Here is a 19933-nt window from a genome sequence, read left to right as displayed (position 1 = left end):
TTAAGTTTCTTAGTCTACAAAACATTTCTGGAGCTTCACAGAAAAACAGCGAAGCGGCGTTCTCCTTAACAACTGAAGAGGTTTGATTTAAATAGAGAAAAAAAACAACTGGAGGAAAAATATATAAGGCAGCGTTATTTAACACTGACCATCACTGTATTGATTCAGTTAACCAGGAAACAGTCAATAATACGACAGCTGTCCTGCTGACCTACAAAGGCAAACAAAGCACAGAAGGGGGGCGACATCGAGTTGTTTTTAACTATTAACATGAGATCTCCCATGTGGTGTTAACAACAATACTCACCTGATAAATTATGGCTTCTTTCAAAGATTCCTAGATTCTATTCCTTTGAATTTGTTCTTTCTACAGACTTTATAAAACAGTCACTCCAGTTTCCTCATCACACTGATGCTCAGTCTGCGTCATCATCGTCAACTTCATCCTCAGGCAGCAGCTCCTCCGTGTCAGAGTCTGATTCCTCCCTGAAGTCCAGTCTCAGCTCAGGAGAGGTGTAACGATGAAACACTCTGAACATCGTACCGGAGCCCGCTGCCCTGACTCGCTTATGTTCAACAGGGCTTCGTCCGGTCTCTAAGAACAGTCCCCCAGCTGCTCTGTCCTCATGTGACAACACACCAAGCTCTGCATCCTCCAGGAAACATTTGTTCCTGAGCACCAAGGGGCTGGACATGAAGCACAGCTGCAGAGATTCAGCTACAGACTGACAAATGTGCAGCTTCTCACTGACCACAAGGTAAGGATGTTCTGATCTGGACTGGAGCAGCAGGTGTCTGACGGACAGCCATCTCCAGAAACCCTTGAGAGGTTTGTTTGTTTGGGATTGGTTTGGAGAAGATTTAGAGGTGTTTTTCCTCTGCAGCCAAACGGAGAGCCCCTTTCTGTGTGGCTGTGTGGCATCAGAGCTTCCTGTCGAACACTTTTCCTTCAGGATGGTGAGCATGCTGTTGCAGTTCTTGTCCTTATCCCAAGCCCAAACCTTAGCAGAGCCGCAGCGGGTTGGGATGATTTGAAAGTGATAGTGAACTGTTCCTCTCTTGTCCACAGCTTCAGAGGGCTCGTTGCATCTTTGTCTGATCAACCCATCTCACGGACTGAGAAGCCGCTGCCTCTGCTCATCCTCACTGGGCTACTCTCTATGCATGACAGTCGCTCATGGTGCTCTGCTATTCTGTAGGTTGCTGGTATATAGCGCAGCACTTGACACTATACAGATTGGCTGTGTGACTGTGTGTGGTGTGTGCAGGGGGTCAATCTATCATGGGACCTAAAAACTAATTGATTTAATGGAAAATGTCCCCAGGCAGATTCTGACCTCTGATCCTCTTTAATTTTGTTACCCTGAACCCTGAGTATTAAAGCCTGAAGGCCGCACTCTGAATGAAGGATTTTGTATGAAATATTCAACATGAGATAACATTTTAAATGAGCAGTTTTTAATTCAGTCAGTCATCAGCACACTATATTAACATATGATGTAATGCAACAAGATGTGGAGTTGTACAGCAACTGGATGCAAGGCGCCAGAATGCAATCAGCCCTGAAAGTTTCCAGTACTGTGGCACAACATTTACACATGTGTGAAGCAAAATATAAACACTTCAGACTTCACAGTTCAATCCATGAAAAACAGCATTAAATTCACAGAGTGCTCAAATATTGTGTTCAACCATACACAGTACTTACAAATATATTTTGTTGCTTGACTGAAATTTTCACAAGCCTGCGAAATTCACATTTTAAAGACAAATATGAAGATAAATTTGAATTTCCTCCGGGATCAATAAAGTATCTATCTATCTAAAAAAAAAAAAAAAAAGAAAGAAAGAAAAAAAAAAAGAAAAGAAAAAAAAAATCTATCTAAATATCTAGGTTTCCATTTGGATGCATGACATATTTTCCATCTCTACTTTTGTTTTATTCCCTTTCTTCAGTTAGTCTTCCGGGTTCTGGACATTAAATAAATTCCAAAAGCTAAAATCGAAAATACCCATAAAAACCTGAAAGATTTCTAATAAAACATTGATGGAAAACTTCCTGCCTGACTCGACGCTGCTCATTGGCTGTGCTTTACATAAGTCCCGCCCACTTTAGGTGCTATTTTTCTGATTGGACAACCTCGTCGGAGCGTCACTACAGCGTCCTCTCTGATAGGCTGTGATAAAATGGCGGGTTCAAGTACAGCAACACACCGACTTCCTGGTTAGTCAAGCGTACAGCAGCCGCCAGTGTGTGTCTCTGCTTCTGACCGAGAAAACACGTCTACAGACCCGGCTGTGTTTGCGTCGTCGTGCGACGTCAAGATGGATGTATCTCCGCAAAATGGCGAAGTTGCGGCGATTTCTGTGAAGCTGGAAAAGTGAGTAAAGTCAACGGTTGCCAGTGTCGAGACTCGCTAGCAGTTAGCATCTATGCTAAACATCCCGCAGGTGCACTTTAGTAGCAGGTGACATTGGTTTTATATTTGACATTCGCTAGTTTTTTTTTTCTGATTGTTACTTTAATAGCATCATGAAAACCGCACTAATTCCAGCCAGCTTGGTATTATTTATATATTTTGTACAGATAAGTACGACAGACATTTCAACTGTGCCACAAAATCAAATGTCATCATTTAACCAGATATGTCCTATTTTAAAATCAACATTGCAACAATAATGTATTGATGAAAGTTGCTACTGTCACAAAATCTGAACACAATGAGATTTCTAATCAGTAATCACCAGCAATGTGGATATAATGACTAAGAGGGTAAAGACAAGTTCAGAAAATGACAACAGTTCATTGTAATGAGCCTTTAGAACCAGGGAAAGACATCACTTATGACCTATCACCTTTAAACATACAAAATTGGAGAAGGTTTATAATCTCATACCATGATATTGATATATATTGTATATGTTGCTCAGCCACACATGAAACTCACAATCTTTGTGTTTCTGTTACTTTAGAATGAGCCTTTTATATCTACAGCGGATCTTAAATGAAGGACTTGATGTATAAATACTTTTATTTTGGACTGGGATCTGAGTATTTTTCCACCACCGTCTTGTTGTCTTAGAGTCTGTTATTACATCATGATGTGCTGACATTATGGGAAGTTTAATTATCCTCCTTTGGCCACCAAAGTTTGATTAATTATGGAAAATAAGATCTGGCCCTAACAACCAGGTGTGTTGATATTCTCGACACATCCAGCTCCAGTTTGTGCCTTTCATGTGTTCTTATTATATTTCAGTCACAGAGTGACTGTATTTGATCTTGTTTGTATTAAACTTGTTGAGTCTGTGTTGCTGCACCTTGTGTGTTGGATGACTGTCACTGTGAGAGGCATCAGTTTAACCCTAACTTTGTCTTGGCAGGTCTTTGTCCATGGATACAGATGACAAGATGGAGCAATACCAAAGGTAATTCTCACAAATAAATTGATGGTATCCAAGGATAATTACACCCCCAAAATTCCTTTTATGGTGGTGCATCGCATTTGGTCTCTTCCAAACAAATGCATAAGTATTAAGTAGATCTCTGTTGTGGTAGACAGTTGCTGCCAGTTATTGATAAGCATAGTGTGATGATGACGCCACTTCTCCTCTCCACTTTCTCCAGATTCCTGGTCCTCTCTCATTTGCTGGTACCGTGAAACTTCTTGACTCTCATGCCAGGGGTCTAATTGACAAACTCCTTGGTCCATTTTGTGATGAGGGACGTTGGCATGACCAGCAGTGTGTGTTTAACCAGCTCGTTATCATACATACCAGAGAGAAACGAGATCATCTGGATGGTTTTACCAAGCCCCATGTCATCTGCCAAGATCCCTCCTTTCAGACGGACTCTGTGGAGACTGTACATGATGGCCACTCTGTTTCTCTGGTAGTCATAAAGCTTGTCATATAAGTCTTTGAAAAGTATCAAACTGCTGCCTTTTACATTGACAAACTCTTCATCATAATCTTCATAGTCATCCTGAGAAATGAGTTCCTCAATTTTCTTTATCCTGCTTTAATGTTTTTGACCTGAAGAACTTAAGAGCTCACTGTTTGTATTTTTCACTCATTTTATAATTCATGTAATTGGATCACAACATACCGAGTAATCAATCAAATATCAGGGCTGCTGATACGAAGGTGTACTGCACAAAATTTTTGTTTATTTTGTATCAGTCTTCCAAATGTACTGCAAAACCATGGAATGTACAGATATTTGTATTATTGTACATGATATTATATTTTTTCAATAAAACAAAGAAATGCACATGTATTAAGTGGATCTCTGTTGTGGTAGAAGTAATCAAAGGTTGACAAGAACTAAATTACCTCGATCCAAACTTAAAGTGAAACTTTACCAAAATGCAATCTAGGGTCTTTTTGTTAATATAACGAGCCAAATGTTCATTTAAAAGCATAATTATGACGAAAGTGCCACTTTTAAGATTCACCGTATTTTCGTTTTCGGGTCTGAATCATTTTCAATGGGAGTGCTACGGGCACTTTTACGATGGCATGAAAATCTCTATTTTTAAAACACTAAGAGGGCTCGACACAACATGAAATTTTGCTCGTAGTATCACCAGGGTCTCTACACATGAACACCAGCATTGAGATCATTGTTTGTGTACACAGAGTTTACTAAAAAGGTAGTTAAGGTGGAACGCTCTTAAAGCTTAGTTCCATATAAATGCAGGATAATTTGTTTTGTCTTTAGCGAAAAACAATATTGACCTTAAAGTTGAAAAATGAGCCTCATATAAGAAGCAATACTAAAATCAAAAGCCGGTATTTCTCGCACTATAATTTAAGATCTATATTTTTTTTTACTCCCTCAGTCAAACATCAGACTCTCCCTCTGTCCATCACCTCAACACCTTACACCTTAGACGACTTCTAAGCCAACCAGAGCTCCCCCTGCATCCCCTCAGCTCAGTGAAACAGAAAGAAGTGATGAGACTGTTGGTCGGACCTGAGCCCGATAACCCGGGAGGAAAGGGACGAAGTGGAGAGTCGTAGTGCGTTTAGGGTTGTCTGAGTATCGTATGTTGTTCCAGTTTTACACTCATGAACCATTCAGCGTCCAGCTTTTCAAAGTTTGAGAGAGAAACTGGAGTTCTTCACATTCACTTCAATTCAGTTCAAGTTTGATGACAGCAGCATCTAGTGGACACCAGAGGAACTGCAGCTGAACATAATAAGTGTCGACGTTGTCAGCCTCTCTCCTCTGATTTGCTGTGGGACAAAAGCCCCTCTCTTCTGATGTGGGATCAGTCGATGTCAGATCAGCAGCTGCCTTTAGCTCCATAGACTGTGATTTGTGATTTGAAGTTGAAGTAAACAGAATCTGTGACTCGTGAGGAAGAGTCGAGCAGTTGTACTTATTGATTTGTGTTTTAAAAAAACAAATATTTTCGAGAGAAATTATATTACATACATTGAACATTTATTGCACAAGTTCATATTCAGATCTGCACATATTAAAATTTTTTCCACAACTTCACATTGTTTGATACAGGTACGCAAATATGTTTTGCACCAAATGTACTACAACAATGGGAGCAAAAATGTGAGTGTGTCAGTTTTTTTCATCTGTGACTTGTAAAATAGGATTTGTGCACCTGTAATTAAGAATTTGTGAATGTGTAAGTGTCCTTGTGGAGAGAAAAACAATCTACAAGTACACAACTGCCACAACAACAAATTCCACTGTTACAGGTGCTCAAACCTTTTGCACCAATAATACCTTCATAGATTGCTTTTTGTTTTCATAGTTTTACCTACAGACAGGGCCATGGACAGTAATACTCAATCCAAGGACAAGATGATTTCCAAAGGACCCCACAGCAGATTATTTTAGCGTATTTGGGGCCTTCCATGACCCAGGGCCTGGGACTGTTGACCTGCCTACAGCACTCTGATAAAAACACAGTTATTAAATATGAATGAAAAAATATATAATTTAAGAAATGATTAAAACTCAACTCACAAAATGTTATTTCATCCTTTATTTTGATAATCTTTTACAACAGACATCTGCTTGTACTCAGACTAAAACTAGTCTTTGTGCTTTTGTCTGTCATATTTACAATAGAGTTCCTTGAAATCCACTGTCCTAGAGAAATAAACTCAGTAGAATAAAATACAAGGGGGCATTTTCCCCCCCAATAACACTTTAATTTCATCACACCTTTCACCTTAAGCCCAGTCGCACATCCCCTGCCTCTTAACATAGCAAGCTCAACAATTGCCATGACAGTTTACCTGCAACAACAATGTTAAAGTAATTCAGCCATGTAATTATTCCTGTAAATAAACACACAAGTCAGGCAGGAATTAACTGTTATATATTTTAAGCAATTTATTTATTTGATCAGGCTAGTCAGGCTAATTCATAATATCTTTTCATTTATTCAGTAGTACAATGCAAGAGTAATTACACTGTTCTGTAACCAGTGTTTTATATTATAAAGCATATCGTTTCTATGCTTGAACATAGTCATAAAGCACATGTAGAGCAGATTTAGTTGTTGTGCTTTGCAAGCTAATGCTAACTTATTATATAAATGCTAACTCTCCTCTCTGTCTGTCCGGGGACCCGTCGCTGACTCGGTTGCCATGGTGCTGTGCTGCAGTTTCCCGGATGTACTATTTCCCCCCGTTCAACATGGCGTCGGGAAAGTGAGACTTCGGCTAATGTTACACAGTTTGCCCAAAGTTAGTTCGCGTCTGGTCTTTCAAAAATAGGAAAGTTTATTTCCATACCACAGTGGCAGCAGAGAAGCGTTTCCCTGGGAGTTTCTGGGTGAGTAAGCACATTCAGTCACGATAATTGTAGTTAAAGCTTGATGTGCGCTAGCTTGTGGCGCGTCTCGGCTGCCCGTTTAGTTGCTAACAGTGGCTAACATAAGCTAGCTGCTTTCAAGTCTGGCCAGTCTGGATTTAAGGGGACCAGAGTTGCATCGTTCGGTCTGGTGTCTGTGTGTTATGTGAAGAATGCCTTACAGTGGGGTGTAAAGCGTGGAGTCTTCAAGGTATGACCTAGTTACAAGTTGATGAGTCACTTGTGAAAGTCGACCAACAATTAAAAGCCGCGGCTGTGGATGTCTAACCAAGCTAAGTTTACGTTAGGGCTGTGTTTCTTTGCTAAGACCCTAAGATCAGTGCATGGCTTAATGGTAAATCCACGAGACAAGCTAGTTCTGGTAACAATGGCTTTTCTTACTGTCTACAAGCGGAGACCAACCTGTCTTTACTCCCATTTCTCTGTTAGTGATATTACAATGCTGCAGTACGGGAAAGCTTAGCCAGTTCCTGTTAGTCACGACCAAGTTAAACTTTCATCTTCGCAGTGGAAACCGCATTGGGGCTGTCTCAGCCTGTTTGGTGAGACTGAAGCATAAAAGGATATTGTCTGTCTTGAAGTTTGATTAAGTTGCTCTGTCCCCTCCTTGACCCCACTTTTGCACGTCATTTCTCCTCTGGTCTTTAATGCCACCACCTCTTTCTTTCCTGTCAGCTGGCAGATATGTGTATGTGTGTGTGTGCATGAGAGAGTGAATAAAGAGATGTTGCGTGCAGTTAGTTAGTCAGCAAGGTTGTGTGATTAGTGCTGGGCACACCACGCATTCCTGGGATGCCAGACCTGTATGGAGGGGTCACTCTTCTCTCGCCCATTGACACCAAACCCCAGCAGTGAGCGCTCTTATCAGAATCAACCTCCAGCTCTTCATCATGCCCTGGGAGTTATTCAGCAGAAAAACTAAATGAGGCACACAGGAAGAACAGCCTAGCAGGTTTTCTTTATCACTAATGTAGGTTATATGAAACAAATGTTTCATAAACCAAATCTTTATCTGTTACATAAGCACTCGGTCTCTGGCTGCTTACTGTGAAACAGATGGAAAAAATACTAACTCTGCTAATAATGCATTTAAGGCATATAGAGTCTGGATGAATGAGTACTAGGCTGCATGCTACTCTTTATTTTTTTGTGTTGCCACACATTGCACATGAATCAGGGCAATATTCTCCTTTTCTGCTCCCCTCCCTGCTTTCTAGCACCACTAACAGTGAGAGGATCTGTGGTACTCTGCAGGCTGCAGAATGGACCTGAATGTTTAACTGGCTGAAATGACACCTGTTGCTAGCAGTTGTAGCCAATCGCCAGAAAATAGGGCTGTTACTTTTTTATTAACAATTTTTAAGTTACATTTATACATTAAATAACTTGCTGTATACCACCCTATTTTCTTTATAATTTGTCTGCAAGATTTACTGTGTTCACATTCAGGGTGCAGGCACATAATACTACTGCAAAACAGCAAGATCTGAAATCCACTCAGGTTAAAGAGACCCATCGCAGCAGGTTTTGCTCTTTAAAGTCAGCTAGTTTTGGAACCCTGTGTCTGGATCACAGTAGGAAAGAGGAGTCCTGTAGGGAGAGACAATCAGGAACTGCTGATGACAGTTGACAGACGTGTCCAGCAGGGGGTGGAGCTAATGATGTGATGGATGTTGTTGTAAGTCTGATGCAAGCTGACCTGAAGGGTCCCTCAATAAGTGAGAGAGACAAACACAGCTGCTGTTTGGGCATCTTCCATGAACGCAAAACAGCTCCCACATCGACATACAAGGTGACAGAAGCTGAAGCTGTGAATGATCATGTTGGCCATAATCATTGTAAGATAGCTGCATCATACTGCACATGTGGTTGCCTGTTACGTCTGTAGCCCACTGTGGTAATTTATTATCAAGCATGAAATTGTAAGTCTCATTTCTGTGTTGACTTGGTTGTTATTAAGCGACTCTGCTGAAAGAGAAAAGTCACCTTTGGTTGTGGTCTGAGTGATGGGAGAGTAGAGGAGATGTTTCTTGCTATGAGCATATCCTGAGGTTTAGATTTTGTAATTTTTTTTTTCCAAATCAGCTACATCAAAACACTAATAGGACACACAATGAAGTATCTTCTAATAGAGGTAGAGCTGTAATGACAAGTCGATGAATGGATTAGTCAAAAGAAAATTAATTGCCAACTGTTCTCAATCAGTTGTTTATGTCAGTCTCTTAAATGTAAGGAGTTTCTGCTTTTCTGTGTCACTTGTGGCTGTAAATGGAGATTTGGGTTTTTGACTGGTTGGAAAAAGGTAACGATTTGAAGACTCTGCAAAATTATTTGATTTATTGCAAAAATAATTGCTGGATTATTCTGTAGTTCAAATAATCTTTAGTTGTAACCCTAAATAGAAGACATCCAATTGTTAGTAGTGGTTCAGTTGTTGGACTGCCTGATATTCTAACTACATTTATAAAATGTGATGACATGAGGAGCATTAAAGAAACTAGAAAATCTGTTGCAGTTGGTTAATTTAAAGCAAGCTGTTCATTTTGTATCTATCAGTCATATTTACTTAGTCACAGCTTCAAAATGCCAAGAGCTGCTTGTCTGCCAGTCAGACTAGCCATTTATAATAATTATTCTTACTCTACACTGACTTTTTATCAAGTGAATGATCCATTTTTATGTGTGAATAAATTGTTAATGAAAATCATCTGTAGTTTTAACTGGTTTGCTGTGATTTATACCCTCCCATTTATTTTATTCTGCTTTGTTCTATCTTCTTTGTGTCCTTTCTGGTCGAGTTTATGCTGTAGTGGGTGAGAAAGCATGCAAACATTAAAAGTCTCATCTTTCTGCTGCTATCAGGTGTCTCAGAAAAAGATGGCATTGGGTTTGAAAAGATGGGGGATGGACTGTGAGTGAGAGAGAGTGATGAGTCAAGTGATATGAGAGCAAAGATAAAAGAGGATAGGTCTTTTTTTTTTTGCAGCCAGGTAGGTCTGGGTGTTTGTGGACAGTCCAGAGACAGTGTGTGTGAAGGGGGGAGGCGAGGCGAAGTGCAGAGCCCACAAACCAAACAACCAGATCTGCAGAGAAAACACAGCAGTGAATTACTGCTGTGGACTGATGGAGGGAGGAAAAACTGGAAGAGAGAACAAGAAGAACTTGGAGTAGATGAACCTTTATTCTGGGTTTTTGTTTGATATTTTGGGGCTATTATCTCATTAAGTCCTTGATTTCTTTCTACTTCTCCTCATCTCTTGACAGAACAGTTTATCAAACAATACATAAGATTCTGTCTGCAGAAGCAAGAGGAATTAATGAAAAACAGCTACAGATGCTTATTGACTGAAAATTATCCACAGACTGTAGCATTCAACCCCTCAAAAAAAAAAAAAAGCTTAAAAGTGTCTGGAGACAGAAGATCAAGCTAAGCTGTCTGGATTAAATAAACCCTGGGTGGGGAAGAGAAGGAGAAGGAAAAAAAGAAAAACATGCTGAGGGTCATATCAGAGCCTACATTATGATTCTCCCCTGTAACAGGCAGAAAGGGCCAGGCTTATTGCCTTAGAGGAAAGAAAATCCTCTCTGGAATGACTGCGGCAGCCAACATCAACACAGCCCTCTAGGTGCTCGAGAACACAGACAAGAACACCGTATGAATAAAAGAAATATTCAATTTCATAACAATAGCCTATTTTTGAGACTGAGTTCCAACCATTTAGTCTGGGTCTCAGACCAGCTTTGTGTGTAGTGTAAAGAGAAGTGGTTCTCAAACTGGGGACTGCCGGGAGGGCGTGGGTGCCCAGGGGAAGGATAAAGACTGAAACTAAGTTGAATTAATTTATGCAGGGAAAATAAACAAATCAGAGTTCGCTGATGCTATTGTGCTGACCTTAAATTAGAAATCTAGTATCGGTCTGGCTCTGGTAGTTTTTATCAAGGTCAAAGAATGACCAGAATAACAACTAACGTTTTTCCAAGTTTTTCTCCGGAACATTTTGGTTCAGAGTCTTAGACTTTTCCTTTTCTTCTCATTTTTGTTTCTGTCATCATACTTTGATGTTCATAGTTCATTATATCCTTGCTTTTAGATAAATTAATCCACATACAAAAAAAATCCATAATTCCATTTTTTACCATGTAAATTGTGAAGGGCATCTGGCTTTATTTTCTGACCTTTTACTGACTAAAAGTTGAATTGTTTAATGACTGAAATGATCATCAGATTAATCATTCCAATTAATCTCTGCACTGTTCTTTCCCGTGTGTGTCTCTCTCTCTTTTTCACACAGCAACAGTGTGATTAGTTTTTTTCTTGTGTTTGCACATACAGTTGATCTATTCACAGCTGAAAAATCAAGCTTGGGCCTGCATGTTCGCAGAGATATGGAGGTTTCACACACACACTCACACACACAATACAAAGATGGTTCTGGATGGTAGCGCCGCGTCACCTCAGTAGCTCTCTGGTGTTGCAGTGCTAGTGATTGGCAGTTTGTCAGAGGGAGCTAAAACAAGAGGAGAAAAGCTACAATTTTATTGGTGATTTTTGCTTGTCCTTGAAACTGGAATAGTCCAGGTGACACAGGTAGGACTGTTCTCTAACTAAGTACAGATGCAGTTATAGTCTCTGATCCTGACCCTTCATGAAGTTATATATAACTTGTAGTCAAAGTTATTATTTCTTAGCGGCCCAGTGGATCAAACTGGAATGTTTTTTGGGTGAAAAGTCCAAATTTTGATTATAAGCCTTCAGTAGTAATGGGTACATGGGTGTTAACCAGCAATCCATCTGATCACAATTTCTTATCTCCACTAAGTTTCTAGCCTGAGTAACAGTCAATAATCTGCTGTATTTGGCCGAACTGTCGTGCAGACGGTAAATCTCTGAGCAGTTGATGGAGAGATGATGACTGGCCTCACTGATTACAGGGCACATTGATGTGATGTTTGACCTGTTCACAACAACATCACCTCACCGTCTGTGTTTAGGACAACATGCCATCACCATGTAATGATGGTGCCGCAGCTGAATCATGTTTTACAGTCCGCTTTGATGTTTGAAGTAACACTAACATTGAGCGGGAGCACCAACAAGTTGTCATGGGAGTAGTTGGGTTAAAAGTACAACTCAAACTGACAGAGCACAAGATCTCTCATTAGATCTGTGTTGTGTTTTTGTGTCTGCTGACCTTTGACATTATCCTTGAACTTGTGGGTAGCTTGTGAACTCCTCGCAGTAAACATGATGTGATGTGTGTGTGTGTGTGTGTCAGTCAGCGCAGGGGAAGCAAAGGTCTGAAGGTCCCGTGCTCAGACGAACGAGCTGCTACTATGTGAGCTCAAATGTGTGTGCGCTCTACGTCGTGCTCTCTTCTTTATCATTGACCTTTCCACATTCCACAACCTGCTCCTGGAAGTGAGCCCTCATTGGCTGCAACACTGCATGCTTTGTTTGAACTCGGCCTCGGCATTGGCAGGTTTGTGTGTATCTGGCTGGGATACGTTGAGCGGACCTGTTCCTGTTGTATTTTTACTCTCACAGGAATGTCAGCGGGCCTTTTCCTTTATTGACTCATAACACCTTGAAGTCTTTTACATAGTACACAGATAAGGAAACAAAGACTAACGCAGACTGCTGTTATAAACTGATCAGATATTTTGTGTGAAATAACTATTTTCTGTAGTTATGCAGGATTTGATTTAGGGAGCACTCACAGTACAAAACAGGGAAGATAAGTCTGTGTTATCAGTTGCAGGCAGCTTTTGTTCACAACAATAATTGTCTGAAATAAGCATTTATTCTGTTTTCAATTTGATGTGTTTTGAAACTGAAACTATATCTGTTGTGTTGGTTGGCACAGCAGCATGCAGGTGTATGGCTAAAACAACATTGCTGATACAATTCATCGCCTTTTGTTGGTCAAAGTTACGTTGCCTTTTGTCAATTAGCCTTGACTCAGTCGTCTGTAACGACTCTGCTGATGGACATGTTTATATTAGCATGCAGACGTAGTATTTCACAGTAGCTGCTATGAATAGCAATAATTTGAGGCATGCTGTTGGAGACTGTTAAAGTGAGTCACACACACGAGTCATGTGCCAACAGTTGACGATTACTTTCATTCATCTGATGATCATTATCACAATTAATCGCTCAGTCCATTTATTGGCAAAAAATTGTAAACAAGATAAAAATGCTCATCACAAGACTCCTCATTAACTGACAGAAATGACAAAGAAAACAGGAAATCTTCATCTTTATTTAGCAGGCGGCTGTGGTTCAGGGGTAGAGTCAGTGGAGGGTTGCTGGTTTTATTCCCCTGGTCTGCATGTCGAAGTGTCCATGAGCAAGATACTGAACCCTAAACTGCTCCTGATGTGCTGGTCAGCACCTTGCATGGCAGCCACCACCATCAGTTTTTGAATGTATGTAAGAATTACTGTGAGCATCTGATAAATGCCGTAAATGTAAAATTTAAGCAACTGATTATAAAAGTAGTTGGTGTTTTCATTTTCTCTTGATTGATGGATTGATAATCAAGACGTAACAAATCAGCAAATATTTTGATTTTCAATTAATCTGTTAAGTTTTTCTATTTTCTAGAAAATGATAAATTAACAAGTGCTACATATTATATATTTAAGCCAGATATTATCATTATGCGACTTGTGCAGTATAATACACAATATAATGCAGAGAAAGATGTTTTTATATAATTTATTATGATTAAATTCCCGCTGCAGTACTGCTGACATTTCTCACTACTTCCTGACATGTCATATTAATATTTATCGACTATTTGAGAGTAAAAAAAAGTTATCGATGGATTAATTGAAAATGAAAGTACTTACAGCCCTGAAATCATCCCAGGAGAATAAAAGGAAGCGGCAGCAGTCAGAGAAACATCACCTGACAGGTGACACCGTGCACACCTGTGACGTCACGTGTATTGCGCGACAGGGAAGGACGAGCCGCGAGGAAAAAAAAAAAAAAAAAAGACTCGAGTGTCTTTGGTGTCGAGATTTTATTTGACAGGACGTGATGATGCGAACAGATCCGTGCTGATCTCTCTCTCTCTCTCTCTCTCTCCCTCCCTCCCTCCCTCCCTCTCGGTGACGTCATGATACTGGGCCGCGTTTTGCTGAAACCATAGGAATGCGACACACTTTGTATTTACAGCCCAAAGCTACAACACTTTGATTTCTTCCCGTGTTCTGTGTCGTCTGCTCCTCCGTCTCCGTGTCCCGTGTTCTCAGGAGGACGTAACGACGCTTCCGACGGTTTGAACTCCGCTGAATTTGTTCGCGGAAACAACTTTGTGGCTGCAGGAGTCGGTTGGGTTTTTTTTTTCTTCTTCCTCGTCCTCAGCTGCGTTTCCGACATGAGATCAGGTGGATAGTGTGTGTGTGTGTGTGTTTTTGCTGCTGGCTCGGAGGGGAAACCTGGGACGTGAAGTGAGTACTCCCGACATGGTTTTAATTCGCCGTGTTGTGTGTGTGTGTTTTGTTTTTTAAAACTCGTGAGGAAAGTTAACACAACTTGTGGTGTGGCTGCTGCGTTGCTGGGACCGAGCGAGAGTTAATCTGGGCCACCACAATAAAAGTCTGTTAAAAATCTCACAGCAGGGATTGACTGTGAGTCAGAAAAAAATGCATAATAACTTTATTGTTGGTGTTGTGTGAATGCAGGCGGCCACAGAGTGAGGGGTGATTCTGTGTTTAACAGACGGACTGTATGACTCTTTATCTCTGCGCCCTCCTCCCTGACTGTTTCCATTCAAACCTGTTACTGACTGCTCATATTTGTGACTGTCAGGACAGCTGTTACCCTCAGATACCCCGGTCGTCTGTCTCTCTGTGCACAAGTGTGGGTGACACATGCAGACGAGGGGGAGATGGTGATTTATTATCATCCTGTGACTGTGGAGGAAGTTGGCTGCTTGTGCTCTCATGTGCAAGAAGTTAGTTTCATGCTTTTAATGTCGTTTAACAACAAGTAGTTAGAAGTTGTGTAGAGAGAGTGTTCACTGTCGGTGTGTGTTGTTCTGTTTGAGAGAAGAAGACTTTGGTTTAGATATTCCTGCATGTTTTGTTATTTTAGGACAGAGGATTTGGTTCTTGTGCATCTACTACTAAAAAGTGTCTCAAAGCAAAAATCCAAACCGTCTTGCCAAACTTTCATAATTGCTTATTCAGTTTTAATCTCTATTTTAGTTATATTTATGTCATTTATGTAACTTTTTAAAACTTGAATTGATCTGATGAATGGGATTCAATAAATCAAATTTAAACACCACGAGTTTCAGTCATGGTTGTTACAATATAGAGTGGGATCTCAGCGACAGACTATGGTGTGAAAAGTGACAGCTGTACACTTGCATATCTATTAACTTACTATAATAAAGCATTTGTTCAGCCAAAGGGCTTGTGCCTGAAACATCACACATGAAAGAAATAAACCTTCACTGGAGCTGTGTGTGTGTGTGCAGACTCTACTTTAGTTTTTTTTTTTTTTGACATTCTTTGAAGTGCCGGCCTCTGTACTCCCTGCAAGTGATAATAATAATATTGTATGATCTGAATCTTTGACATTTTCCGAGATGATTTAGAACCTTGAAAATCTCACACGATTGCAAGTTTACTGTAGAAGAACTGCCTTCAAGTTTATGCCAGAGTTGTTCACCTGTGTCAGTTACCTCAGGTGTTTTGATTTCAAGCTGCTCTCAGCTGAGACTGTAGAGATTTAATCACAACCTCACTCTCTTTTTCTGTCATAAAGGAAGTTTTGTATATGCACTGCGACGATGATCATGAGCGTAATCCATCTTAACAGTATGACATTTTGTTTTGACCTGATTGAATCTGCTGTTGAGATCTCATGATACAAACATCAGCTTGTTGTCCTGTCAACCAGCGGTGTATCAAAAGCAAAAGAATCCTGCATTGACATGTTCCTCACTAGTTACGACGGTATCAGATTGTTTGTTTGTGAAGCAGCTTTTAGTTTCGTACTCCGTACCTGTGGAACGAGCTTCCCGAATACCTGCGGTCTCAGGGCTTCAAACACAACTGCTTAATGTGGTTGGACAATTAGTTAGATGCGTTATTTCTTTATAGTCTGTAATTATGTTTTTGCACACGTTTGTTATTGTTGCTTTAAAGGCAAACTGTAAATTTTTCCTCCCTTTAGGAATGTGTTTTAATTCGAATATAATCCTCAAACAATGCTTGATTTTTCGACATGATCGAGTTAAACTCTCTGACTATTCTCGACAACCAAAAATAGTTACAGTTAAATAATCCTAGTTTGCCGGAATAATTGAAGAATCATGGTCTAACAGCTGAATGAACCCTGAATTTGTGCAGCGGTTAAGTGAATGCACAAACCTACAGGCTGCTAGTCGTTACAGCAGTCAGTAGCTCCAAGGTCACACAGTGTTCAGCTGAATGTTTGCACAGATCTGGGAAACGCTGGGAGAGAGGTGCTGTCCTGAATGTCTGTGTGAGTGTGTGTTTGTGACAGTGTGTTTGTGTGTGCGGGGTTGTCTGTGTTTGCAGTCGTGAAAGAACAGGCTATTAATTATCACCGATGATTCAGCAGCAGCAGCAGGCTAATGTAAGAGCACCCTAACAACAACAGTGACCTGAATACAGGTCGGTCCGCATCTCACTTTTTAAATCAGAGGCTCTGTGGTCTCTGTCACTGAAGAGCTACTACACAAGTATCCATCTGTTAGCCTCAGTGAACGCCACCTAAAGGACCATGAGGTAAAACTACTGTATATTAAATCTAATGTAAGAAATTACTGCCACGCTGGTAATGAGATTATTTTTTTTAAATCACTGGCCATATGTTCACATGACAGTTTCTATGCATTAGTTACTTATTCCAGTTGTACGAAAACATCCTTTATGCATTAGACACGAAGGTTGGGCGGTGTCTGTTGAATTGCCATATGATGACGTCGTGATGGACGATGACATTGTTGTTTATGTCCAACTCTCCCACCCAGCCAAGACAACTGTCCTCCGATCGACTCCCACGTCACTGCCGGGCAGGTGACAGACACACACCCCACATACCGCTGCACACTTGTCAGATACTAAAGCTGCGTTACACACAACTTGGATATCAAACATTTCTGATCTCGTATTACAAAAAGATGAAGTTGAAGTGTCAGTATTCAGTCCATGTTACATTTTGAAACGTCTGAACTGTATAAAAGGTATTTTTGTAAATATTTGTGCTCATGTAGAAGAGATAGTTTGCTCAGCGAGAGCTTGACTAGATGACCATGGCGGAAAATATTCTATTTATTTATTTATTTTACGTTTATTTGACCTTCTCAACCCCTCAGTGTTGTTAGTGTCTTCTTAGGGAGATAGTTATGCAAGGTATGCCTCAGTGGAGCCGCAGACAGAAAATCATCATAGTGAAGAGAGGAAATATGTAACACATGCTCTCTTTGTAGTGTGTAGTTTTCAGAGTAATGGTTTCTTTTAGGGCTGAACAGTATGCAGAGAAAAAAAACTGTGGAATTGGTAATATTTGCATTTAATTTTAACTCTAAAAAAACACAAAGATATAAAGAAATGTCATTTGTTTTCTCTATCGAACAAGCACGATTTGACGGCTGGGTCGTTTCTGTAGCACCACAAAGCTTCATTCATAATATTATGTAATGACAATATTTTACAGTTTATCAGTAAATTGCAGCTGCTGTTATTTGGATACTGCACCTGGCCACTCTGCAATCTTTTGGTAATATTTGTTAATTTTTCCGAATGCGTGCACAGCCCTTATAAATTTGGATCTGGCCCCAATTCAGAAGTGTTTCATACTCGACTGTATCATCGCAGCTAAGTAATGCTGTTGTGACTGCCGGCGTCTTTCAGAGAGCGGACCACCCATGTACAATACTTGAATCAGGCCAGGGACAGCCGCTTCATCCAGAGCTCATCAGCCTGGCTCTGGCCCACTAACCGGACAGGCTTTCTCACTGTTCAGCCAGGCATGCATGGGCGGCAATGGAGCAATGTGAAGGGGAGAGAGTCGGGGAGAGAGAGGGTGAGCTGAGGAGAGAGAGAAAGGAAAAGTTTGGGGGATGGTGGGAGACTGATTAGGGAGGAAGGAGAGCAGAGGGAGTTTGAGAGTAATGGTGGGGCGGCGGGAGGGGGGACAGTGATGAGATAGTGATGGACTTTTAGTGGGAGGGAGGGGAAAGAACAGAAGAGCTATAACCACAGTGATTGTTGTGTTCAGGGAGGGACCTGCTTGTTTTACTCCGAGAGAGGAGGGGCGCTTTTATAGCTTCTGGTGTTTCTGTATGTGTGTGTGAGAAAGAGAGAGAGCACTGACGCAGTTATAGTAGGTGATGGCGGGTGCAGCAGTGTAGTTCTTCTCCTCAAACTAAAAGCCTGCGATTAGATTTCTCTGTCTAAACTCAAGTTCCATCTGCAAGACAAACTTTATACCTTGACGCGAGGTGGGCGCACCTTCATCTTCGAGTGTTGCGGTGTGACAGTAATATTCAAAAATAACTTTTACTTGATAATGTGACTTTTTTTTGGAAGCATGTAAGGTTTATTATGAACTCAGTGTCAAGTGTCAGCAGTAGGTGAAACGGTGTCTCTACATCTTTTGAGTCTCATAGGGCTCCTGAGGAACTTTTTCCACAAGCATCACTGGAAACTTTTGGAGCACTGGCACAAAATGTAGGATTTATTCCCATATCAACTGTATTACTGATACATTTTTTTGTTAATAAATAGACATTTTACGTAAATAACAATCTGCTGTTCCTTTTTTTGGATAGTGCTTTGAGAGAAGCTCATTTTTCACGACCTTTTTTAAAGCGAAGCTGCAGCACCTCCTAAAAATAGTGTTTACATAAACCATCAACTGATTACAAAAAGTTTCAACTGCTTTTGTTTGATAGTTAACCATTCTAGCTCTTAAATCTAACAGGTTGCGTTGTCACACACTTCCCACTGTTTTATTTGTGGGTGACTTTTCTTTAGCGGTTTTACTTGCATGTTAAAGATCTTCACGGGTCTTTAAAGTCGTAAATTGAACATGCAGATGGATTCAACCCTGAGGAAAAAGCTCATTGATGAGTGCAGTTCTACCTGCCAGTTGATTTAATGAAATGGTTCATATTTCATAAAAGCTTTACATAAGACACATCATCCAGTGTGGTGAAGAGGAGCAGACACCTGTTGCCCTCACCCCCCCTGTCCTGTTTTATAGCAGTGGGATGTGGAGGGTGTGTTCTCGGTGGAGGCCCGGGGCTGTCGGGGTCGAGGAGGAGTGAACATACACCTGCTGCAGCTGTTAATCACTCTCCTTTCACTGTATGCTCGCCTGCAGCTCACCTGTTCCTCCAAACACCTGTCTGCTTCTCTGTCTGTCAGTACTGTCTGGTAATAATCTCCAATCTGCACTTATTCAGATTCTTATTTTAAATTATGTGTTAGGGTGGGTTGTTTGTTTGACCCACTTGTTACCTGCTGGTTTAATTTTCTTCACATCTCTTTATTATTTCCCAACACTGCATTTATCATCCACTGAGTTGTAGACCCAGGCTCACATTGTCAGGCAAAACCCTGCATTTGCACCCACACATTTTTATTTATTCATGCTACAAACAGTCAACGATATCATGCCACCTAGTGAATGAAGTTCTCTCAGATCAAACAGGATTTTTGAGTTCAGAGTAATCTCTCTGCTGTTTGCCTTACTGCCTCTGTTGCATTTAAACCTTATCGTGTCTTGGCTCTTAACAGCAGCAGTAAAATATTGTTTTTCACTCAGAGCCCTTGAGCTAAGAGTCCCAGATATCTCCAGATGAAGGAAAAGGCTCAGGATTTGAAAGCCACAATCCTCCATGATTCACAGCCAGACCGCTGTCTGGGAAAGTAAGACACTCAGTGTCATTCTTAATCCCCACATGATGATTTTTGTCCTGATTTACAGCCTGTTGAAAGTCTTTATGCTTTCAGTAAGTTTATTACGACCCAGGTCATAAAGTACCAGCTCTAGCCGTGCCCATCAGTAGATCTACCCAGAGGAAGCATGTA

The 19933-nt window shown here is 40.7% G+C and overlaps 1 protein-coding gene and 1 long non-coding RNA gene across 3 annotated transcripts in view; both read left to right on the top strand.

The window, feature by feature from the left end:
- Nucleotides 1-2188: 2188 nt before the first annotated feature.
- On the top strand, nucleotides 2189-4279 carry LOC119006363. Its single transcript, XR_005070757.1, has 3 exons — nucleotides 2189-2381; nucleotides 3385-3429; nucleotides 3629-4279. It is a non-coding gene; the product is annotated as an uncharacterized LOC119006363 (long non-coding RNA).
- A 2307-nt stretch (nucleotides 4280-6586) lies between these two features.
- pak4 (p21 protein (Cdc42/Rac)-activated kinase 4) overlaps nucleotides 6587-19933 on the top strand; it is a 31262-nt gene continuing 17915 nt past the window's right edge. Inside the window, exon 1 of one of the 2 annotated variants that reach the window (XM_037072809.1) lies at nucleotides 6587-6811. The gene's annotated coding sequence lies outside the window, so the exon portion shown is untranslated. Of the gene's footprint in view, nucleotides 6812-14010; nucleotides 14309-19933 lie in introns of those variants that run through there. The other variant, XM_037072815.1, reaches the window with a different exon arrangement.

Source organism: Acanthopagrus latus, chromosome 2 (assembly GCF_904848185.1).
Source record: "Acanthopagrus latus isolate v.2019 chromosome 2, fAcaLat1.1, whole genome shotgun sequence".
Lineage (NCBI taxonomy): Eukaryota > Metazoa > Chordata > Actinopteri > Spariformes > Sparidae > Acanthopagrus > Acanthopagrus latus.
This window is presented reverse-complemented; position numbering and strand designations above follow the sequence as displayed.